The following is a 25,479-nucleotide window of genomic DNA, read 5'->3' on the forward strand; positions in this document are numbered from 1 at the left end:
CTTCTCTCTGCTTTGATCTTTGGTCTGAGATGTTCTACAGGTTCAGAGTTCTTGGATTCTGTTTCTTGGATGGTGTTTTGGGGTCTGCAGGTATGAAATTATGGGACAGGGGAAGGAATTCACCTGAAGCAAGCCTGCTTTAGTGGCAATAATTGATGGAAACCCAACGTCTTACGTATGTCAACTTGGGTGAGGTGGTACCGAGAAACTTTACAAAGGGTGATTTAAAAATTATTTCTCAGAAATAAATCAAAAGGAATCTAGTTTGAAGGGTAGAACCAGGGAGGGGAGATGTGACATGGACAATAGAATTTAGTAGATCTGGTGCATGTAACCTGGCAGAATCTGGTTCGTTAATCAGGTTAAGTGAGATATTTGTTAAGTGGGTTTTGCCCCATTTTACGCCCTTTCTTGCCCCTGCCGTTAAGTGAATCACTGCAGTGGATAAGCTAGTAACCCGGTTGTTAGATGAATCTGTCTTCCACCCCCCCCCTTGACATCACTGGTCAGTAGGTCACAAAAGGGGGTCATGTGTCCTTGGGACACGGCCACCGTCATAAATGTGAGTCATTTGCCAGGCGCCTGAATTTTGAACACGTGACCATGGGGCTTTGCTTGTCGTAAAGGGGATCACGTGACCCCGGGACATTGCAGCCATCATAAATACAAATTCTGTCTGGATTCTGATCGCATGGGGTTGCTACCATGGCTGTAAGTGTGAAAAATGGTCATAAGTATTCAGTGCTGTTGTATCTCTGAACGGTCACTAAATGAACTTTTTTAAGTCGGGGACTGCTGGTACAAGTTCTGCAGCACTCCTCCATAGCAAATGCTAAGATGTGGGGGAGTCAAATTTTGTGAGTGTGTGTGTTTGTGGGGGAAACGTAGACAGAAGGAAATTAAACTGAATAGGTTGAACCACATTTGCTTCCTCTAACGTGGCTTTATCATTGTTTATCGTGGCTCCGGTGAAGCTAACCGTGGTTAACCCTGAATAGAAACCGTGGCAGTCTGGAAATGCCAATTGCTTTAGCGTCTTAATTCATCATCCGTCGATTCTGGAAAGTTCCCCTGCCAATTGCGAGCGGTTCGGTTCCCAAAATAACTTGCAGCTTTCGTCGGTAATTAGTCTTGTAATATTATTGATCTTTGGTCGTCCCAAGAAATCCGGATTTGAATTTAGTCTGTGGAAACCTCTTTCGGATGTGCACGAAAGAGAAGTCATATTTGGGGAGTGGGGGGGACATGGAAAGTGAACTAAACCCTTTCTCTAATACCCGCCCAGGATATTTTTTATTTCATGTTTGCAGCCTGAAATTTTTTTCCTGGGGCTGCTTACTGAAGATCAATAGAAGCAAGAGAGAGAGATCTATCTTGTCTCCTTTTCTCCTTCAGGCTAGGAGATCTACTGTGGCCCACAGGGGTAGTAGCCACCTTAATTTGTTGCAGATAAAAGTGCAAGAGGTCCTGTTGCCACTTAAAGGACTTAACAAGTATCCCGAAGATCCTAGTTATTTTTACTGGGGCCCTTAAGATTCCTTATCAGTCTGATTTACGGTGTGTTGTGCAATGGGGATTGCTTTGTTGTGTTGTGGGTCACCCATCAGCCAGATGGAGGTTGCCAGGACAAACCTGAAATTCCTCTCGTTCTCGCAGATTACATTTAACATCGCTGGGAGTAAATGCTTTAGTAAGCTGCCCGGAGGAGGGTAATGGTTGGAAGGGAGAAATGTCACATCCAGAGATTCTTGGGAAACGCTGTTGTTATTTTTCTTTTCTTTGAGCGATTGGGGCTGCCGTGGTTAAAATACCTTTGGTCTCTTTTGAATGAACATCTATTTGCAGGTCAGAACAGCCAGATATAAAGATAGTTACTCCCCCCCCCCACGCCCGTCCCCACCGTCGCATCCTTGTCTCATCCTCTCACCTTCTCCTATGCGTTTCTTGGGATTGATCAGTTGTGGTTTGTAACTGATGATTCATGAGGGTAACTAATATTGTGACCTATCACTTTGCTGTTTATATGTACACTGAGAGCTTATGCACCAGAGACAAATTCCTTGTGTGTCCCATCACACTTGGCCAATAAAGAATTTCATTCCATTCCATTCCTATTCCCTTCCCTCCTTTCCCTTCCCTTCCTTTTTTCCTTTCCTTTCCTTTCCTTTCCTTTCCTTTCCTTTCCTTTCCTTTCCTTTCCTTTCCTTTCCTTTCCTTTCCTTTCCTTCCCTTCCCTTCCCATCCCATCCCATCCCATCCCATCCCATCCCATCCCATCCTTCTATTCTATTCTATTCTATTCTATTCTATTCTATTCTATTCTATTCTATTCTATTCTATTCTATTCTATTGGCTTCCCTTCCCTTCCCTTCCCTTCCCTTCCCTTCTCTTCCCTTCCCTTCCCTTTCTTTCTTTTCCCTTCCATCCTATCCTACCCTACATACTCTACTCTACTGTGTGAAAAAGTGTGAAAAGGGGTTATAAGTTGCATTTTCCAGTGCCGTTTGAATGGTCACTAAATGAATATATGGATCATGTTACTCCAATTAAGGGCCAGCTTCAATGAATCCTCCCCTGCTTTTATCATTGGTTCAGTTCCAGTTGCAAGTGAATTCCTTGATGTCTCTCATCATACTCGGAATAGCTGGTGATAAGATGTTTTGGTGTCCTTCTCAGTTATTTTGCGCGGTGCTTCGTAATAGCTGATCTGGTTTTTAATATTCACCTGTAGCTTCTTTGAAATTCATATTTGATGGAAAGGTGGGATGTTTTAAGCAAATCATATGAAGAAGTAATGGAATATAACAAATCAAAGTTACGAATATGTTGTCAAAGAGCGTTATATGGGATTTATTAAGACATGAAGTTTTAATATCACTTTATAATGTAAAACCACACATGGAGTCCTGCATCCCATGTTGGTCATCATAATATAAAAAAGATGTGGAGACTCTAGAAAGAGTGCAGAGAAGAGCAACAAAGAGGATTAGGAGGCTAAAACGTTTTTAAAAAAGGGTTGCTAGAATTGGGTATGTCTAGTTTAATGAGAAGAAGGACTAGGGGTGACATGATAACAGCATTTCAATATTTGAGGGGCTGCCCCAAAGAAGAGGGAGTCAAGCTATTCTCCAAAGCCCCTGAAGGAAGTAGAAGAAGCAATGGATGGAAACTAATCAAGGAGAGAAGAAACCTAGAACTAAGGAGAAACATCGTGACAGTGAGAACAAGTAACCAGTGGAACAACTTGCCTCCAGAAGTTGTGGATGCTGGAACACTGGAGGTGTTTAAGCAGAGATTGGATAACCATTGGTCTGAAGTGGTGTAGGGTTTCCTGCCTGAGCAGGAGATTGGAGTAGAAGACCTCCAAGGTCCCTTCCAACTCTGTTATTCTGTTAGAGATTATTGGTAATGGCGATGGGGAATTAGGATCAAAATTATAACATAAAGACCTCTACTTTCCTCCCCCTCCCTCTTGAATTTAGAAAGAGTTATGTTGCTACAGATGCAGCCGTTCTGAATCCAACTTCCAATAGTGGGAGGTTTTGGTGCTGAGGATGTCCAATGTTCTATAGGAATCGCCATGAAGCCTACAATGGCTAATCGCCATGTTAAAGCATGAATTTGATCTCCAGTGTTAGATTTGGTGTGACTAGAGGCCCTCACGCCCAAGCCAAAATAACCCCCAAAGATGTCCCCGTTGCCAGCTAAAGGGCAGGGGAATGAGACAACTTGCCACAGCCGACTCACTGTGGCCAACTCGCCATGGCCAATTCTCCATGGGACAAGGAGCTGCAGGACAATATAATAATTCAAGTTAACCCCATTTGTCTGAAATGGCATAGGGTTTCCTGCCTGAGCAGGGGTTGGAGAAGACCTTCAAGATCCTTCCATCTCCCTCTCCTCTCCTCCCTCCCTCCATTCCATTCCTATTCCTTCCTCCTTTCCTTCCTTCCTTTTTCTCTTCCTTCCTTCCTTCCTTCCTTCCTTCCTTCCTTCCTTCCTTCCTTCCTTCCTTCCTTCCTTCCTTCCTTCCTTCCTTCCCTTCCCATCCCATCCCATCCCATCCCATCCCATCCCATCCCATCCTTCTATTCTATTCTATTCTATTCTATTCTATTCTATTCTATTCTATTCTATTCTATTCTATTCTATTCTATTCTATTGGCTTCCCTTCCCTTCCCTTCCCTTCCCTTCCCTTCTCTTCCCTTCCCTTCCCTTTCTTTCTTTTCCCTTCCATCCTATCCTACCCTACATACTCTACTCTACTGTGTGAAAAAGTGTGAAAAGGGGTTATAAGTTGCATTTTCCAGTGCCGTTTGAATGGTCACTAAATGAATATATGGATCATGTTACTCCAATTAAGGGCCAGCTTCAATGAATCCTCCTGCTTTTATCATTGGTTCAGTTCCAGTTGCAAGTGAATTCCTTGATGTCTCTCATCATACTCGGAATAGCTGGTGATAAGATGTTTTGGTGTCCTTCTCAGTTATTTTGCGCGGTGCTTCGTAATAGCTGATCTGGTTTTTAATATTCACCTGTAGCTTCTTTGAAATTCATATTTGATGGAAAGGTGGGATGTTTTAAGCAAATCATATGAAGAAGTAATGGAATATAACAAATCAAAGTTACGAATATGTTGTCAAAGAGCGTTATATGGGATTTATTAAGACATGAAGTTTTAATATCACTTTATAATGTAAAACCACACATGGAGTCCTGCATCCCATGTTGGTCATCATAATATAAAAAAGATGTGGAGACTCTAGAAAGAGTGCAGAGAAGAGCAACAAAGAGGATTAGGAGGCTAAAACGTTTTTAAAAAAGGGTTGCTAGAATTGGGTATGTCTAGTTTAATGAGAAGAAGGACTAGGGGTGACATGATAACAGCATTTCAATATTTGAGGGGCTGCCCCAAAGAAGAGGGAGTCAAGCTATTCTCCAAAGCCCCTGAAGGAAGTAGAAGAAGCAATGGATGGAAACTAATCAAGGAGAGAAGAAACCTAGAACTAAGGAGAAACATCGTGACAGTGAGAACAAGTAACCAGTGGAACAACTTGCCTCCAGAAGTTGTGGATGCTGGAACACTGGAGGTGTTTAAGCAGAGATTGGATAACCATTGGTCTGAAGTGGTGTAGGGTTTCCTGCCTGAGCAGGAGATTGGAGTAGAAGACCTCCAAGGTCCCTTCCAACTCTGTTATTCTGTTAGAGATTATTGGTAATGGCGATGGGGAATTAGGATCAAAATTATAACATAAAGACCTCTACTTTCCTCCCCCTCCCTCTTGAATTTAGAAAGAGTTATGTTGCTACAGATGCAGCCGTTCTGAATCCAACTTCCAATAGTGGGAGGTTTTGGTGCTGAGGATGTCCAATGTTCTATAGGAATCGCCATGAAGCCTACAATGGCTAATCGCCATGTTAAAGCATGAATTTGATCTCCAGTGTTAGATTTGGTGTGACTAGAGGCCCTCACGCCCAAGCCAAAATAACCCCCAAAGATGTCCCCGTTGCCAGCTAAAGGGCAGGGGAATGAGACAACTTGCCACAGCCGACTCACTGTGGCCAACTCGCCATGGCCAATTCTCCATGGGACAAGGAGCTGCAGGACAATATAATAATTCAAGTTAACCCCATTTGTCTGAAATGGCATAGGGTTTCCTGCCTGAGCAGGGGGTTGGAGTAGAAGACCTTCAAGATCCCTTCCATCTCCCCTCTCCTCTCCTCCCCTCCCCTCCCTTTCCCTCCCCTCCCCTCCATTCCATTCCATATTTTCTATTCTATTCTATTCTATTCTATTCTATTCTATTCTATTCTATTCTATTCTATTCTATCCTATCCTATCCTATCCTATCCTATCCTATTCTATTCCTTATTCTATTCTATTCCTTATTCTATTCTGTATTCCATTCCATTCCATTCCATGTTTTCTATTCTATTCTATTCTATTCTATTCTATTCTATTCCATTCTATTCTATTCCTTTTTCTATTCTGTATTCCATTCCATTCCATTCCATTCCATAGTTTCTATTCTATTCTATTCTATTGCTTATTCTATTCTGTATTCCATTCCATTCCATTCCATATTTTCTATTCTATTCTATTCCATTCCATTCCATTCTATTCTTAAAATAATTATTAAAAATCACATTTCATTCTGGCCCTCCTTTTGCATCCTTTCTTTAATTATTTTATTTCACCATTTCTTTAATATTAGTATAATTCTTGTCCCCCAGTGAGTTGGCTGTAAGCACATTGGCTGTGGCGAGTTGGCCATGGCAAATTGTTGTAGGCCCAGATTGAAGTTCGTGTGTGTGTGTGTGTGTGTGTGTGTGTGTGTGTGTTGAGAGAATTTGGTATTTGTCTTCAGGAAGAATGCAGACTATGAATCTGCCACCTGATCTTTCAAGGAGCAATTTGTCATCGCTGGCACATAACTTCTTCTGCAGGACCTTAAATACTTGCTCCGTAACCACCGAAGCCTGCTCATTAACCGAACGTGGAGGTTATAGCTGGAAGCGAAAGCCGGAGGAGGAAGCTGCATTATGGAAAACCCAATTTTAGATCTATCCTTATTAGCTAAATAGACTGGATAATCACTTTGACTCCATTTTCACATGCTGATAAACTCAACCGGGCGAGTTCCCTGGGGTTTTTTTTTTTCCAAAGCTCTGGAGGCTGGTTGAAGTTTCTCCTCGTGTTTCTCCTACGAGGTTCATAGAAGGTGCTGTCAGGTGACTTCTGATGAGGAAGGGACTTTTATGTTTGTTTGGTTTTTTTTTAAAGAAAAGGAAAAAAAAAAAGCCAGGGCAATTATTCTGCTTAAATTCAACTGCTCCAAACATGCATTCCATTCAGAATGAAAAAAAAAAAAAACCCACAGAGAAGTAAAAATCAATCATAGTCTACTAGACTAGGGGTCTCCAACCTTGGCCACTTTAAGACTTGTGGACTTCAACACCCAGAATTCCCCAGCCAGCAAAGCAAAACAAAGCAAAGCAAAGCAAAGCTGGCTGGGGGATTCTGGGAGTTGAAGTCCACAAGTCTTAAAGTGGCCAAGGTTGGAGACCCCTGGTCTAGACACTTCGACGTACGACCCAAGCAATCGAGCCCAACATTCCTGTGGCTAAGCGAGAACCTCGTTCGGCGAGTTTTGCCCTGCTTTGCAACTTTTCCTGCTATCGTTGTTAAGCGGATCCCTTGCAGTGGCTAAATTAGGAACACGGTTCTTAAGTGAAACCCTCCCTTCATGGGCTTTGCTTGTCAGAGAAGGTCACAAGAGGGGATCCTTTCATGACCCTGGGATTCTCCAATCGTCATAAGTACATGCCAATTGCTAAGCTTTTGAATTTTGATCATGTGACCATTGAGGAAGCTGCAACGGTCGTAAGTGTGAAAAATGGCCATAAGTCCCTTTTTCCCCCCAGTGCTGTTGTAACTTTGAATCGTCACTGAGCAGGCTGTTGTACTGTAGCTGTATTGTACAGTAGTTCACAGGTAATTCATCCTTAAGATGAATTACCTGTGAACTACTTTGATTGTATATACAATTTCATATAATTACATACTTATGGTTATATATATGCTTATGTATCATATAGTTATTTCATGCTTATGCTTATATATACTGTTGTGACAAATAAAAAATAAAATAAAAAAAAGAGGCCCCAACTCCTACCTTGGGATAACTCCTTCTTTCCAAACAGTTGCACAACGAGTGCTTCCTTTTCCTCCCAGCTTTTCTAAGCAAGAGGTATCCACCCAGTAACATACTACACGACTGAGAATGCTCCTCCATGCTCCACCTTGTAGGAGGACGTTGTGTAAGTCGAATGTAACACCAAGATTAACGGATGTAAGATTTAATTTAGGATGAGGCTGGGGAAGAGGAGAGGAAGGGGGGGGGGGCGGAAGCCAGGTTGACTACACAGAAGCAGATAACAATGCGAGTCAAGATTGCAGCTACCTCTCTCGATTGTGTTAAAAAACGGTTGTGTACCTCTTGAGATGGCCTGATGCCTTTTGGTGGATGTGCCGTCAATCTCTTGTGCAGTTGTGCTGTTCGGTTTTTTTTTTAAAAAAAGATCTTTTCCTATTGGTTTCTTATGATTTATCAATTGTTGTTTGTAACTTATGATTAATAATTGTAAATATGATTTATGACCTATGACTTTTTACTTGCTGTATATATGTACACTGTGATCTTCTGCCCTGGAGACAAATTCTATTCTATTCTGTTCCATTCCGTTCCATTCTTCATTTCTCTCTTCTCTTCTCTTCTCTTCTCTTCTCTTCTCTTCTCTTCTCTTCTTTTCTCTTCTCTTCTCTTCCCTTCCCTTCCCTTCCCTTCCCTTCCCTTCCCTTCCCTTCCATTCCATTCCATTCCATTCTCTACTCTACTCTACTCTACTCTACTCTACTCTACTCTACTCTACTCTACTCTACTCTACTCATTTTTTATTCCACTATTGTTCTGTTCTGTTCTGTTCTGTTCTACTCTACTCTACTCTACTCTACTCTACTCTACTCTACTCTACTCTACTCTACTCTACTCTACTCTACCCTACCCTACCCTACCCTACCCTACCTTACCCTATCCATCTTAAAAATTGCTAATGAATTTGGATGTGTGGGCTCAGTCTATCTTTGGATGACAACTTTAGATTAGTCAATTGCCTTAATTTTTTAAAAAAATTCCCTGACAAATTTGCAACTGGAATACACACACACACACACACATAAACACACACGCACACAATTTGCAATCCAAAATTCTAGGTTAAGTCCTCCCCACAACTTCCTTGATTCCTGCAGTAGGAACAGAAATATTTGAAGAGTCAACTGCAAATGAGATAAAACAACCTTTATTGCTTCTTGGTGTTTTGGAAGAGAAAAATATATTCCGTAAGCTACAAAATGTCCATATGGTGTAAAGAGCGCTAAAGTTCATTGTATGAATAAACATTGGGGGGGGGGAATTAAAAAATAGCAATGCATACAAAGCACCGAAATACAAAATATATGAAGTCTAATCAGATGATTGCATCAAGTTAAATAATACAATAACTAATTGCTTCCTTGCTACGTATTAATCTGTTATTATTTCTTTTACTAAAGACGTTAATGCAGAAAATATGCCACCTGTAATGCTAACTACCACGTGCTGGAAATTTGTTCATTATGCAGGTCGGTTCTACCTCCGATGAAATTTGGGTAGCAGGAAAGGAACAAAGCACATTCTGGCAAATTATAGGAGGCAACTGAACTGCTCCAGAGTCAATATAACAAAATAACAGAGTTGGAAGGGACCTTGGAGGTCTTCTAGTCCAACCCCTGCTCAGACAAGAGACGCTATACCATTTCTGACAAATTTCTGAAATTGTCCAATCTCTTCTTAAAAATTTCCAGTGTTGGAGCATCCACAACTTCTGGAGGGAAGTTCTTCCACTGATTAATTGTTCTCACTGTCAGGAAATTTCTCCTTAATTCCAGGTTGCTTCTCTCCTTGATGAGTTTCCACCCATTGCTTCTTGTTCTACCCTCAGGTGCTTTGGAGAATAGCTTGACTCCCTCTTCTTTGTGGCAGCTCCTGAGATATTGGAAGACTGCTATCATGTCACCCCTAGTCCTTCTTTTCATTAAACTAGACATACCCAATTTCTGCAACCATTCTTCATATGTTTTAGCCAATTGCTTTTAAATGCCTGTAAACCGCCCTGAGTCCTTTGGGAGATAGGGCGGTATATAAATATGAACAATAAATAAATAAAGAAATAAATAAAAAATTAATACTGCCTAGATCCGTGTTGGCTTTTTTGGTGGCTGCAGCACACTGCTGGCTCATATTTAAGTGATTGTCCGCTAGGACTCCCAAGATCCCTCTTGCAGTTACTACTATTGAACCAGGAACCGCCTATCCTATACCTGTGCATTTGGTTTTTTTCTTGCCTAAGTGTAAAGTCTTACTTTTCCCTACACTGAATTTCATTTTGTTAGATAGAGCCCAAAGTTGAAGTCTGTCACGATTCTTCTTTATCTTGAGCCTATCTTTTGGAGTTTAGGCTATTCCTGCCAGCTTGGTGTCGTTTGCAAATTTCATGAGTTCCCCTTCTATCCCCTCATCCAAATCATTGATGAAGATGTTGAAGAGTATTGAGCCTTGGGGTACCCCTACTGCCAACATGTTTTCTGAACTATGCTTTAGAGCAGGGATGGGCAATTAATTTTCCCAAGGGAATGTTGTGGAGTTGTGAAGATCCGTAGGCACGCACATACATTTTTTAAATAGAATAGCAGTGACCTTCAAAATAAAAACAATTCAGCAGTATGAATTCAATACATGGTATATGTATTATTTACATTTGATTTCTAATTTCTGATTGACCCTCACCTGGGCTGGATGGGGATAGCCAAAGGAAGGCCCAGAGGTGGCCCAGAGGTCATAAAATGCTCTTGGAATAAATAGGAGGTCATTACGTCCGGGCAGGTGGGCGAGGCCTACCGCAGTCGGCGCTACCGGTTCGCTAGAACCGGCTGAATCCCACCCCTGCCTCTATCTTTATCTACCTTGTTTTACCTCTGTGCTCCAGAAACTCCTCAGAGATGTGGCCTCCAAGAGGATTTAACTTTTTGCCCTGCTCTCAAGACGGATTTTGGCCCGAGACTTCACCTTGGTTCAATTCAGTGATATGTCTTTCCTGCCAGATTGACTATAAATGTCATCCTTCGGCTTTTTTCTATTTAAACCACCAGCCAGCCAGCCAGCCCGCTAGCTGGAGATGGAATACGCTGGTCGTATTTTCAATCCATGCTTCTGGATGGAATCGGAATTGAGGAGACCCCTGTAACCATAACGGCCGGGAGCTTGTCGCCATAAAATAATCAGGAGTGATTTCTGGGAGGCAACATTTTGCTTTTTTGGCAAGCGTAGGCTTGTCGGAGAAGGAAATTGTATACCCCTGGATCTTGAAATCGATTTTCCACATTATGGCAAAAAATGTTAAGAAGGTGAAAGAATAATTTTGAAGAGGTATCGGAGAGCAAAGCAAAGCTGTTTTTCAGTTATTACTAAGCGACAGTTATCCATGTCTACATACTCCCTCCTTGCCTCTGATGTCCCATTTTTTTCTTGTGTGTGTGTGTGTGTGTGTGTTTTAATAAAGAGTTCACTTTAATTCCACGGCAAAGCTGGATGTATTTCTATTTTTCTGTCCATGGAGAAGCAGGAAGTCAAGTGAGCCCTCACCTACTCGCAGAAAGGAATGCCCACATACGGGTTTGTTATTTCAGTGAAAGCCAGGTTTAGGATGAGGGTTAGTTACACAAACAGAAGGACACAACAGCCATATTGTTGTTCTTCGACTGGGTTGGGTCACAGGGATGTTTCTCGATTCTAGACATCCCAAAGGTGTTTTTTCAAAAGGCAACTGGACTTTGTTTTCCCTTGAAGATGTTTCGCTTCTCATCCAAGAAGCTTCCTGGCTTCTGAAGAAGACTCTTGGATGAGAAGCGAAACATCTTCGTTCTATAGATGGCATCTCCCACCCACACAATTAGCTAAAATGAACAAAAACCTCTCACTGATGTGCTGGAAATGTAAGGAAGAGCCAGGAACCTTCTGACATATGTGGTGGGTCTGCCCGAAAGCCAGGGACTTTTGGCACCAGGTTAAACGATGGCTAGAAGAGATGTTAAATCAAAACATAGATCCAAAACCAGAACTCTTTCTGTTGGGTATTACAAGAGATGAATAAAATAAAGGAGCAATATACCTAATGTTGCATATATTAACGGCAGTGAGATTGGTCTTCGCGCAAAACTGGAAAAGTTTTGGCTCTGGTGGCTCAGACTGCTAAGACAGTCTGTTATTAACACAGCTGCTTGCAATTACTGCAGGTTCAAGTCCCACCAGGCCCAAGGTTGACTCAGCCTTCCATCCTTTATAAGGTAGGTAAAATGAGGACCCAGATTGTTGGGGGCAATAAAAGTTGACTTTGTATATAATATACAAATAGGATGAGACTATTGCCTTACACAATGTAAGCCGCCCTGAGTCTTCGGAGAAGGGCGGTATATAAATGCAAATTAAAAAAAAACTGGAAAAGTAAAGAAAACCCATCTAAAGAAGAGACTATAACTAAGACACTGACTTGCGCAGAAGTGGACAGACTGATTTTGAAACTCAAAGACAAGGGTGAAATGGAATATCATGAAATCTGGAATAAAATGTCTCAATGGTTGGAGAGGAGGAGAAATGTTGGGATAGAGAAATATGGATAAATTGAAAGTTGGAGAATTATTATGTTAGTGTTAGGGATAGGTAGGAATTGTATTGGTAATTTCTACAAGCGAAGAGCTTTACGTAGCTGGATTTTGACAGATTGTACAAGGGTATATATGAAATATGAATTGTAGTTGTTATAAGGAAAATATGATGGAAATGTTGGAACCAGAAAGGTCACAATATGTCCAATGTTTTTAATTGTATATTTAATTGGAAAAAAAACTTTTTTTAAAAAAAAAGAGAGAGAGAGAGACGCGAAACATCTTCAAGGGAAATCAAAGTCCAGTTGCCTTTCGAAAAAGCATTTTTGGGACAACCGTGACCTGGATGATTGAGAATCTCCATAAACATCTGGATTCTAGACTTTCTTTGTAAATTGGCTTTTCCTACTTCTGCACAAGCGTCATTTTTATTTTAGCACTGGGTCGACAGCTGGTAGCATCTGGTGGGCATCTGGAGTTCAGCAGCTGAAAAGTCCAGGGTGGTGAAGAACATGAATGGGAGACCCCCAGGAATTTCCCAGACTTCCTAGACTCCCAGCTAGATGGAGAAATTGGAAAACCTCCCAGATGAAAACAATGTTATGTTGTTGCCAAACGAAAGAAACAAATATGGCTTTGTCATTTGGGAAGGAGTGATTCGGTGGGCCTTCTTCCTAACATGTAGCCACGACGGGCCTTTGTGCGACCAGGATTGTCAGCTAATACTCCAACTGAGCTGTGTGGAATGTTGGGCAGAAAACCTGGTTAGCATAACTGCCTAGGATCGTAATGATGAACCTATGGAACAGGTGCCACAGGTGGCACGCGGAGCCATATCTGTGGGCACGTGAGTGTTTCCCTAGCTCAGCTCCAGTGCACAAGCTAATTTTCGGGCCTTCCAGGCCCACTGGAAGTTGGGAAATGAGCCATTTCTGGCCTCCGGGGGGGTGGGAAAGGCTGTTTTCGCCCTCCCCAGGCTCCAAGAAAGTCTCTGGAGTCTGGGGAGGCCAAAAAACAGGCCTTCTGGGCTCACTGGAAGTTGGGAAATGGGCCGTTTCTGGCCTCTGGAGGGCCTCCGGGGGGGTGGAGAAGGCTGTTTTTGCCCTCCCCGGGCTCCAAGAAAGCCTCTGGAGCCTGGGGAGGCCAAAAAAACAGGCCTTCTGGGCCCACTGGAAGTTGGGAAACGGGCTGTTTCCGGCCTCTGAAGGGCCTCCAGGGGGTGGGGAAGGCGTTTTCGCCCTTCCCAGGCTCCAAGAAAGCCTCTGGAGCCTAGGGAGGGTGAAAAATGGGCCTACTGGATCCACTGGTAACCTTTTTGCTGTCGCGTGCCAAAAGTGAGGGTGGGTCACGCGGGTGTGCAGGGGGATCATTGAATTATGGGTGTGGGCATGTGCACGCGCAACCCCTTACCACCACACTCCCCTTGCTTTTGGCACCTGATGGCGAAAAGATTCTCCATCACTGCCCTAGGAGCTGAGCTTTAGCTTGATGGCCCAAAGGTGTTTTTGTTTTTGTTTTCCAAAAGGCAATTGGACTTTCTCGGTTTTAGGTTTGAAAATGTTTTTGCTTCTCGTCCAAGAAGCATCTCCATTTCTGACTGGGGTGGGAGGGTGAATGTCGCCACCAGTCAGTTAGAACTGAAGAAGCTTCTTGGATAAGAAGCAAAAACCATTTTCAAACTTAAAACCGAGAGTGTCCAGTTGCCTTTTGCGCGCTCATATTTTCGGTTCCGGGCGAACCAGTTGTTACAGTACGTGATGCCCACCTTTGCCCCTATCCCTCCGGCACTGGCTTTGTGTGGCAAAGCCGGGTGGGAGGGGGCTTTTTATAGTATTCTAAACTGCATGGATGGATTCCTCCCGTAGAGCTCCTGTATACTGCTGGGGCCTCCGTTGCTACTGCAAAGTTACTCATTCAACGTTTGCAGCCCGGTTGATTAATGAATGACCAGATCTTGCATTTTTTTTTTTAAAAAAGGGACTTTTAAACAACCCCCCAGTGTTTTCTTTGCACGGCCGTGTGACTGAGGTTAATGAGTTCCTTGGGTTCTGAATTTGCTCTAGCAGCTCGCTCAACCGGCCTCAGCTGGTACCCATGGCTGGAGGTGTGTGGGTGGGTATTAATGCCATGGCTTAATTGCCCCGCCCAAAACCTGTAACCTCAAGGCAAGTTGTTAAAGGGGCAAGATAAACATCTTGGAAAGGCCATCCCCAGAATTGGAGTGGGGGGGGGCATGTGGGTCGCCAGATCCCCTTCGCCCGGTCAAGCCGGCCTGATTTATCTCGGCCATCTATTCCGCCCAAAGAGGTTTGTGTTCCTCGCTCCGCTCAAAATGCGTAACTGGAGTTCTGGATCTTGACGGAAACCCTCCGAGCGCTTTTGCAAAAAAAAAAAAATCAGAAAAAAAATCCGGCAGTCGCTTCATGAATGCTAAATTGCACGGAGGAAAAACCCTCGTTTATGCCGCATTTTTATTCTCGCCCCAGACACCTAAATCAGGGAACAGTAACATTTCAAAAGATTAGGGAAGCAGTTTGGGTAGGTTCCAATGCCGTAATAGGATCAGAATTTTAAGGCCCCCTCTTTTTTTTACGATCTCCAATAGTCCCTTACTTTCCCACTGCAGTCTTCTTCTTCTTCGCGGGGAATTACAGCTTTTACTAAAAAGATTAAAATGCTATTATGCAAATGATTGCAGTAGGTTATTATGTTTACAAATTAACATCCGTGGCTCAACACACAAATTAACCGAATAGTCTATATCTATATTATTAAAGATTTAATAATTAACTAACGGTGGATAAACAAGAGAGAAGCTTCGGATTGTGAACAGGAGTTGGCAGCAATTTAGGAAGTCCCCGACTTACAACAGTTTGTTTAGTGACCGTTCAGAGTTATCATGGGGAAAAAAGTGACTTGTGACCATTTTTGACACTTAATGACCGTTGCAGCATCCCCATGGTCACACCATCCAAATTCAAGAGGCCTGGCAACTGACTCATATTTATGACGGTTGCAGTATCCCGGGGTCGCGTGATCCCCTTTTGTGACCTTCTGACAAGCAAGGTCCACGGGAAAGTCCGATTCGCTTAGCAACCGTGTGTTGCTAACTGAACAACAGCAGGGGTTCACTTAGCAACTGTGGAAATTGAGGTGGTAAAAATGGGGCAAAGCTCACTTGATGAATGCCTCACTTAGTGACAGAAATTTTGGCCGCTGTTCTGGTCATAAGTCGAGGATTAGCTGTTCAAACGACAGCCATTTTCTCCAGAGCTCCAAATCTAACAATTGCTGATTCTGAGAGGGTGATAAATCCCACATAATCACGTCTTTAGCGACAATTACAGGAGGAGACCATGCACTCTGGAGCCCTAAAAGTTTACTAAATAAAGAGACTGTGTTTCCAACAACATTGTTTGAGAAAAATAAACTCTGTTTGTCTCTGGCATATAAACCTTAGCACCCTCAAGCTTGTCCCTCACTGCATGATCCTTCTCCAAAAATTCACTGCACTTCACCCACATTTGGAAATCCATCAATCAGAATGGAGATGGAAGGGACCTGGGAGGTCTTGTAGTCCAACCCCCAGCTCAGGCAGGAGACCCTATACCCATGATGGTGAACTTATGGCATGCGTGCCGGATTCAGAAGAAGTGCTTCTGATTGGAGTAAATACAGAATTGCTCTCCTAGTTATTAATGCATGCCTTTGTCAGCACTCACCTGAAAAAAAGACATAGCTGCTTTAATAGTCGAGACAACGGATAAAAGACAAGATTGCTTTAATGAGAAGCTGGGAGGCCTTTGTCAGCACTCACCTGAAAAAAAGACATAGCTGCTTTAATAGTCGAGACAACGGATAAAAGATAAGATTGCTTTAATGAGAAGCTGGGAGACCTTTGTCAGCATTCACCTGAAAAAAAGACATAGCTGCTTTAATAGTCGAGACAACGGATAAAAGACAAGATTGCTTTAATGAGAAGCTGGAAGGCCTTTGTCAGCGCTCACCTGGAAAAAAAAGACATAGCTGCTTTAATAGTCGAGACAACGGATAAAAGACAAGATTGCTTTAATGAGAAGCTGGAAGGCCTTTGTCAGCGCTCACCTGGAAAAAAAAGACATAGCTGCTTTAATAGTCGAGACAACGGATAAAAGACAAGATTGCTTCAATGAGAAGCTGGGAGGCCTTTGTCAGTACTCACCTGAAAAAAAAAGACATAGCTGTTTTAATAGTCAAGACAACGGATAAAAGACAAGATTGTTTTAATGAGAAACTGGGCACGTGAGCTGTCGCCTGTTGCTCTTCCAGGTACCGGTGCACCGGCCAGCTGGTTTTCACGCATGCGAGAGCGCAAGAAACTGAAAGACCAGCTGCCCAGTGCACATGTGCATGACGGGAAGATGATATTTCAGTTTCTGGGGCATGCATGCACACCAGCCAGCTGGTCTTCGCGCACACATGCATGTCTGAAACCGGAAGACCATCTTTCCAGGGTGCATATGCGCACTGGGTGGGTGCTCTTCCTGTTTCCAGCATGTGCGTGCCCCCGTTTCGGCACTCAGTGCCGAAAAAGTTCACCAACACTGCCCTATACATTTCAGACCAGTGACTGTCCCATCTTTTCTTAAAAATATTTACCTACTTCTCTTTCCTTTGTCAAGCTTTCACAAAGTGTGTTCTCCTGGCCTGGCTAAATTTTAGTCCAGATGTTCCAAGGTTAGTCCAGATCCCCCCCCTCTTTTTTCTTGTTGAAAGCAAGCCCACCCATGGTGGATTTCAAATTTTTTACTACCAGTTCTGTGGGCGTGGCAGGGAATCATACTGTAAAATCCCCATTTCCTCCTGATCAGCTGGGACTCAGGAGGCAGAGAATAGATGGGGGTGGGGCCAGTCAGAATTTTTACTACCGGTTCTGTGGGTGTGGCTTGGTGGGCGTCCCATGGCTTGGTGGGCGTGGCTTGGTGGGTGTGGCAGGGGAAGGATACTGCAAAATCCCCATTCCCTCCCGATCAGCTGTGAATTGGGAGGCAGAGAATAGATGGGGGCGGGGCCAGTCAGAATTTTTACTGCCAGTTCTCCAAACTACTCAAGATTTCCGCTACCGGTTCGGCAGAACTGGTTAGAACCTGCTGAAACCCACCTCTGAAGGCCACATAAACTCTCAACCCAAAAGGACTCGGGGTGCAACCTTGCTAAGCTTCTCCTGGAATGGTGTGGGAGCAACCTTTTGTCTAAGTCATCAAATGTCCAACATAATCCTGTTGGGCAGTTCCTCAGCAGTTGTCTTGATCTATCCCTGGAGCGGCCAAGATTAAAGCTGAGGTCTGGAGGGTGGAAATAGGCAATTTTTTTTTTGTTGTTTACATTTATACCCCGCCCTTCTCCGAAGACTCAGGGCGGCTTACAATGTATAGGGCAATTAAGTCTCTGTGACAAAGTATCAGTGCGGTCAGCCTGCTGACAAGGACCGAATGGACGTGAAAATGAAAGACACCTGGGGCAGAGGGAGAAGAAGAAGCAGGCAGGCCAGTAATCTGATGGGGTTGAGGGATCATTCTTTAGTTTCCGTCAGGGTTCAAAGCCCAAGTTGAGGAACATCACCAGTTCTGGATCCCAGGGTTACAACTGCCTTGAACGGCAAGTTCAGGCATCCAGGCATAGTTCCAGAAGTGGCTGCAGGAAGTAGGCAGACCAATAATCTGATGGGGTTGAGGGATCATTCTGTAGCTTCCATCAGGGCTCTGGAGAAAATTACCAGTTATGGATCCCGAGATTACAACTGCTTTGAACGACAAGTTCAAGGCATTGAAGCACAGTGCTGAAAGTGGCTCCAAGAAGTAGGCAGGTAGTAATCTGATGGGGTTGAGGGATCATCATTCCATAGCTTTCATCAGGGTTGAAAGTCCAAGATGAGGAACATCACCAGTTCTGGATGCCAGGATTGCAACTGCCTTGATTGCAAGCTCAGGCATCCAGGCATAGTGTAGGAAGTGGCTGCAAGACGTAGGCAGTAATTTGTCGGGATTGAGGGATCATTCTGTAGCTTTCATCATGGTTGAAAGTCCAAGATGAGGAGCATCACCAGTTCTGGATCCCAGGATTGCAACTGCCTTGAACTGCAAGTTCAGGCATCCAAGCATAGTTATAGTAAGTGGCTGAAAGAAGTAGGCAGGTAGTATATCTGATAAGGTTGAGGGATCATTCCATAGCTTTCATTATGGTTCTGAAGAACATCACCAGTTTTGGATACTGGGATTTCAGCAAGGTCAGGCATCCAAGCATAGTGCCAGAAGTGGCTGCAGGAAGTAGGCAGGCCAGTAATCTGATGGGGTTGAGGGATCATTCTGTAGCTTCCATCAGGATTGCGACTGCCTTGAACGACAAGTTCAAGGCATCCAAGCACAGTGCTGAAAGTGGCTGCTAGAAGTAGGCAAGAAGTAATCTGATGGGGTTGAGGGATCATCATTCCATAGCTTTCATCAGGGTTCAAAGCCCAAGTTGAGGAACATCACCAGTTCTGGATCCCAGGGTTACAACTGCCTTGAACGGCAAGTTCAGGCATCCAGGCATAGTTCCAGAAGTGGCTGCAGGAAGTAGGCAGACCAATAATCTGATGGGGTTGAGGGATCATTCTGTAGCTTCCATCAGGGCTCTGGAGAAAATTACCAGTTATGGATCCCGAGATTACAACTGCTTTGAACGACAAGTTCAAGGCATTGAAGCACAGTGCTGAAAGTGGCTCCAAGAAGTAGGCAGGTAGTAATCTGATGGGGTTGAGGGATCATCATTCCATAGCTTTCATCAGGGTTGAAAGTCCAAGATGAGGAACATCACCAGTTCTGGATGCCAGGATTGCAACTGCCTTGATTGCAAGCTCAGGCATCCAGGCATAGTGTAGGAAGTGGCTGCAAGACGTAGGCAGTAATTTGTCGGGATTGAGGGATCATTCTGTAGCTTTCATCATGGTTGAAAGTCCAAGATGAGGAGCATCACCAGTTCTGGATCCCAGGATTGCAACTGCCTTGAACTGCAAGTTCAGGCATCCAAGCATAGTTATAGTAAGTGGCTGAAAGAAGTAGGCAGGTAGTATATCTGATAAGGTTGAGGGATCATTCCATAGCTTTCATTATGGTTCTGAAGAACATCACCAGTTTTGGATACTGGGATTTCAGCAAGGTCAGGCATCCAAGCATAGTGCCAGAAGTGGCTGCAGGAAGTAGGCAGGCCAGTAATCTGATGGGGTTGAGGGATCATTCTGTAGCTTCCATCAGGATTGCGACTGCCTTGAACGACAAGTTCAAGGCATCCAAGCACAGTGCTGAAAGTGGCTGCTAGAAGTAGGCAAGAAGTAATCTGATGGGGTTGAGGGATCATCATTCCATAGCTTTCATCATGGTTGAAAGTCCAAGATGAGGAGCATCACCAGTTCTGGATCCCAGGATTGCAACTGCCTTGAATTGCAAGTTCAGGCATCCAAGCATAGTTATAGTAAGTGGCTGAAAGAAGTAGGCAGGTAGTATATCTGATACGGTTGAGAGATCATTCATCATGGTAGCTTTCATCATGGTTCTGGATACTGGTTTTGGATACTGGGATTTCAGCAAGCTCGGACATCCAGACATAGTGTAGGAAGTGGCTGCAAGACATAGGCAGTAATCTGTTGGGATTGAGGGATTGAGGGATGATTCCATAGCTTTCATCCTGGTTGAAAGTCCAAGATGAGGAGCATCACCAGTTCTGGATCCCAGGATTGCAACTGCCTTGAACTGCAAGTTCAGGCATCCAGGCATGGTACAGGATGCAGGCAGTAATCTGATGGGGTTGAGGGATCATTCTGTAGCTTCCATCACGGCTGAAAGTCCAAGTTGAAGAACATCACCAAGGCTTACAACTGTCTTGAACGGCAAAGTTCAGGCATCCAAGCATAGTGTTGGAAGACAACGGTGGTTGTGGTGCAGTCTCTGGTCAAAGACCTGGCATTCGGAAGAGAAACATTCACCCAGGATCAGTCAGCTGTCATGTAAGCAAAAAAGAAAAAGAAAAAGAAAGAAAAAAAAAGGAAAAAAAGGAAAAAACTACCCTCCAGTGCAGAGGTCTCCAACCTTGGCAACTTTAAGACTTGTGGACTTCAACTCCCAGAGTTCCTCAGCCAGCAAAGCTGGCTGAGGAACTCTGGGAGTTAAAGTCCACAAGTCTTAAAGTTGCCAAGGTTGGAGACCCCTGCTCCAGTGTGTTAGCCTTCCTTCTCATAGGTCGCCCCAAATCCACTTCGGTCACAGTTGTGTGTGGCACATCTGCTTGAGTGAAATGTAACCTTGGAAGGAGGCTCTCGCGCACAAAACAAGCCGGCTATAAATTGCTCCTGGAGTTATTCTGAAGAACTGTGTCCTGTTTCATATTTATAACGGCGAGGCTTCATAATATTCACAGGGAATATATAACACAGATCAGTTCAACAAGCATGAAATTGTATGTTGTCAGGTTGTCACATAAATAGAGCCGTGTTCTCTGTTACAGGAAGATTGGATGGGAATATTTTTGTTGCTTCGGAATCGTACGAAAGGGAAGAGTCCAAATCTTCCTTTTCGGATTGAAGAGCAAATGCTACCTTATAATTATCGTCATCATCATCCTCATCCTCATTTTTATTATTTTATAGGTAATCTTGCATGATGGTTGTTTTTTTCTCCTTCAGCAATAAGCAGGGGAGGAAATACTTACTTCAATAAATGCTAATCGGGGAAGCTATCTTTTGAGCTCTGTAATGGTTTCATTTCCATTTGTGTTTTTTTTTTTAAAAAAAAACACTTTCTATTTTTATGTTTCGCATTGGCACTAATTGCTGCTAAATGCTGCAATTCAACCTGGGCAGGTGGCCTCCACACTGACAGCATCATTAGAAAATGATAGAAAATATAGCGGCCACATCTAATTTAAGACACGATGTATATCTGCATAGTGTGGATGATGTTAGAATAGAGGAATGAGGAAAATCTCTCTATTGCTCTCTCTCTCTCCTTCCATCCCTATCTCTCTCTGTCTGTCTATCTCTCTCTCTCTCTCTCTCTCTCTCTCTCTCTCTCTCTCTCTATCTATCTATCTATCTATCTATCTTTATCTCTCTCTCCTTCCGTGTCTCTGTCTATCATCCATCTCTAGCATCTATCTGTCCATCTATCTATCTGTCTGTCTGTTTACCTATCTATACCATCCATCATTTATCTGTCTCTGTCATCTCTCTCTGTCATCTATGTCTGTCTGTCTGTCTGTCTGTCTGTCTTATCTATCTATCTATCTATCTATCTATCTATCTATCTATCTATCTATCTATCTATCTATCTATCTATCTATCTATCTTTTCTATCTATCATTTATCATCTATGTCATGTCTCTATCTCTATCACTATCTATTTATCTATGTATCCATCCATCACTAATCTATCTATCACCTCTCTCTATTTGTCTATCTCTCTGTCATCTATGTCTGTCTGTCTGTCTATCCAACAGTAAGTCTGCTTACTCACAAAGTAAAAATAAATGAATAAACCCACCCCACCTCCTTCTTTGAGCCACTTATGTCCAGGGTTGTTGTTCACAGTCAGTGCTGTTCATTACCCAGGTCTGAAGAGCTTCTGAATGAGCTCAGTCGTTCTCAGCTCAAACCTGGAGCTACATGCGCTGCCTTGAGCTCCTCTCAGGAAAAAGCCAGAAATAAATCTAATTTTGAAGCCCATTGCCGGTATTTGTGATAAAAAACAAATCCTTAGCAGAGAAAACGGTAGGAAAAATAGGGGAGGGAAAAAGGAAGGGAAAAGTGTAGAAAAGAGGGGGAAAAAGAAAGAAAAGCCATGGACTCCCAACTCTCTTTGGTGCAGTAGAAAAAGATAATAACATCAAACCTCAACTTTTTTACTTTTGCGTAATAGTACAAACTACCCATTTCTGTAACAATAAACCTGTCTCATCGGTAAACCCTGAAATCAAACTTTCATTTTTTTCTACCTCAAGTGCAAAGTCCAGAAAGGGTTTCCAAGTAGAAACAAAAATAATTGTGGTTTTTTTTCCCCCCCTTTAATCAAAGCAGCCAATTTAGCCCTTTCTGCTAACTTTTGCAGCCGTTCCTCCATTGTGGGAATCGAAGTGTCCTTCCACTTTTGTGTGTAAATTAATCTTGCTGCCATCAACATAGAGTATATACAGTAACATCAAAGTTCCAATTTTTGTTTTCCCCAAGACTTTTTCCATTAAACCCAAAAGAAAAGTTTCTGGTTTTATCTTTATATTCCCTTTGAGAATCTTTTATATTAGGATGTGAATCCTACTCCAATATTTCCTTGCTGGGTTAATGTCCAGCATTAATGATCAAAATTCCTGTGTTTTATTTTTATTTATTTATTTGTTGAGTACGTATTAGATAATATATATATATATATATATATATATATATATATATATATATATATATATATATATATATATATATATATATATATATATATATTTTTGGTTTACATTTATACCCCGCCCTTCTCCGAAGACTCAGGGCGGCTTACAGTGTATAGGGCAATAGTCTCATTCTATTTGTATATTTTTACAAAGTCAACTTATTGCCCCCCCAACAATCTGGGTCCTCATTTTACCTACCTTATAAAGGATGGAAGGCTGAGTCAACCTTGGGCCGGGCTTGAACCTGCAGTAATTGCAGGCTTTTGTGTTCTTAATAACAGGCCTTACCAGCCTGAGCTATCCGGCCTCCATATAGAAGTATAAGCATGAATTGAATACATAAAATGAATACAATTAAAGGGAACAGGGACAGTAGGCATGCTGGTGCTCTTATGCATGCCCCTTACAGACCTCTTAGGAATGGGGTGAGGTCAATAGTAGATAGTCTTTGGTTAAAGCTTTGGGGATTTTGGGAAGAGACCACAGAGTCCGGTAGTGGATTCCAGGCGTTGACCACTCGGTTGCTGAAGTCTTATTTTCTGCAGTCGAGTTTGTATCGGTTTACCTTAAGTTTGTATCTATTGTGTGCTCGTGTACTGTTGTGGTTGAAGTTGAAGTAGTCATTGACAGGTAGGACGTGGTAGCAGATGGTTTTATGAGCTATGCTTAGGTCAGACCAAAGATGGCGAAGTTCTAAGTTGTCTAAGCCCAGAATTTGAAGTCTGGTGGCATCAGGTATTTTGTTGCAAGCAGAGGAGTGGAGGACTCTTCTTGTGAAATATTTCTGGACACGTTTAATTGTATTAATGTCCGATATGCAGTGCAGGTTCCATACTGACGAGCTGTATTCGAGAATTGTTCTAGCAAAGGTTTTGTATGCTCTGGTTAGTAGTGTAATATTACCGGAGAAGAAGCTACACAAGATTCGGTTTACAACCCTTAATGCCTTTTTGGGGATGTTGTTACAGTGGACTTTGGCACTTTCATCATTTGATATATCTTTACATTCGAATTGCCAACACTTATTTGAAATACCTTTATACATTCTCGACAGCTTGTCTGGTGTTAAATACCAGCTATACATCATCCGATAGAAATTGCAATGCTTTACGTATTGCGACTTGGAACGTATCAAGTCAACTGGGGAAGATCAGTGGTGGGTTTCAATTTTTTTTACTACCGGTTCTGTGGGCGTGGCTTGGTGGGCGTGGCATGGCATGGCATGGCTTGGTGGGCGTGGCAGGGGGAGGATACTGCAAAATCCCCATTTCTTCCCGATCATCTGGGACTCGGGAGGCAGAGAATAAATGGGGACGGGGCCAGTCAGAATTTTTACTACTGGTTCTCCGAAGTACTCAAAATTTCTGCTACCAGTTCTCCAGAATTGGTCAGAACCAGCTGAAACCCACCTCTAGGGAAGATCAGCCCAAACAAAGCAAGTAAGATGCATATGAATCTTGATGAATAGAATTCATTTTTAAGTGTCTTTCTGTTAGGATGTGGAAGGGAAAGTTCACATTTAAATACAAACAGAAAACTTTCCAAATCAAAGGTTCTAGATCACAGCGTTAGCTTCGGAGTTTTTCCAATTTTACACTTCTGTGATTGTTTTTTTTTTTAAAACAGTGGGCAAAAAAACCTTTACATATAATACAGAATTAGGGAATGATAAAACATATAGGAAAGAAACTATAAATTAACAATGGCAACTACTTATAAAGAAAATGTATATAAAATGTTTTAGAGATGGCATTTACCACCTGCTAGGTTAGCTAAAATGTTTAAAAATATGTCTAGCAAATGTTGGAAATATAATACAAAAAACGGGCACGTATAACCCTATAAGGTGGATTGTGTTAAAGCAAAAAAACAAACAACAACAACAAAAGTTGGGCAAAAATACACAAGTGGTTAGAAAAGATGACAGGAAAACATGTAGATTTTAAACCTGAATTTTTTCTATTGGGTATAGCACCAGAAAGATTGGATAAACAAAATATATATTTGTCATGGCATGTGTTAACTGTAGCAAGGATTATATTCGCACAATATTGGAAAAATGAAGAACTACCACGAGCTGAAGAGATAATTAGGAAGATACTAGATTGTGCAGAAACAGACAGACTGGCATTGAAGATTAAACAGAAAGAAGACACAGAATATTATCAAACAATGAATTTATTTACCAGTGGTTGGAAAAAAGAGGTGGAGATTAAGAACGCAATCTATACCGCTAAGCAAATAAAATAACCCAGACAATAAGCACTAACAAAATGTAAACAATAGAAAATTAATCATCTTCTTTTAAAGATCCCGTAATCCCTTGCAGGGTGGAGTCTTGGGCAACTGAATGGAGCGAAGTATTTACTGGCCAGATGCCTTTCCTGTCGCCAGTGCGGAGTTTTGTTCAGCAGATATATTCTCATTGTGCCCAGAGAGAGAAATATCTGCCTCTACCTAGGATCGAACTCACAGCCTCCTGATTGTGAGGCAAGAGCTCTACCTCTAGGCCACCGCACCACTCAAACAATAGAAAATTAATAAAACTTTATTTAAAAAAAACCAAAAAAAAACCAGTGGGCTGTAACCTTTTGGGGTTCCATGGACCGGTTGCTGTGGAGAGAGATTTTTCCGTGGACCGAAGGGGATGTTTCATGTGCTGCCTGCATCCCACGGATGGAGCTCCACTTGTTTGCGTGGACCAGATTCTGGCATGCCATGCCTTGGTCCACGGACTTGGAATTGTTTTAAAAAACTGGTGTTTTTTCTGC

At 42.7% G+C, this 25,479-nt stretch overlaps 1 protein-coding gene across 1 annotated transcript in view; it reads left to right on the plus strand.

Moving 5' to 3' along the window:
• The window catches only part of PPARGC1A (PPARG coactivator 1 alpha), a 174,318-nt gene that overhangs the window by 16,865 nt on the left and 131,974 nt on the right, over positions 1–25,479 (plus strand). The gene's annotated exons all lie outside the window — the stretch shown is intronic.

This window comes from Ahaetulla prasina, chromosome 8 (assembly GCF_028640845.1).
Source record: "Ahaetulla prasina isolate Xishuangbanna chromosome 8, ASM2864084v1, whole genome shotgun sequence".
NCBI lineage: Eukaryota > Metazoa > Chordata > Lepidosauria > Squamata > Colubridae > Ahaetulla > Ahaetulla prasina.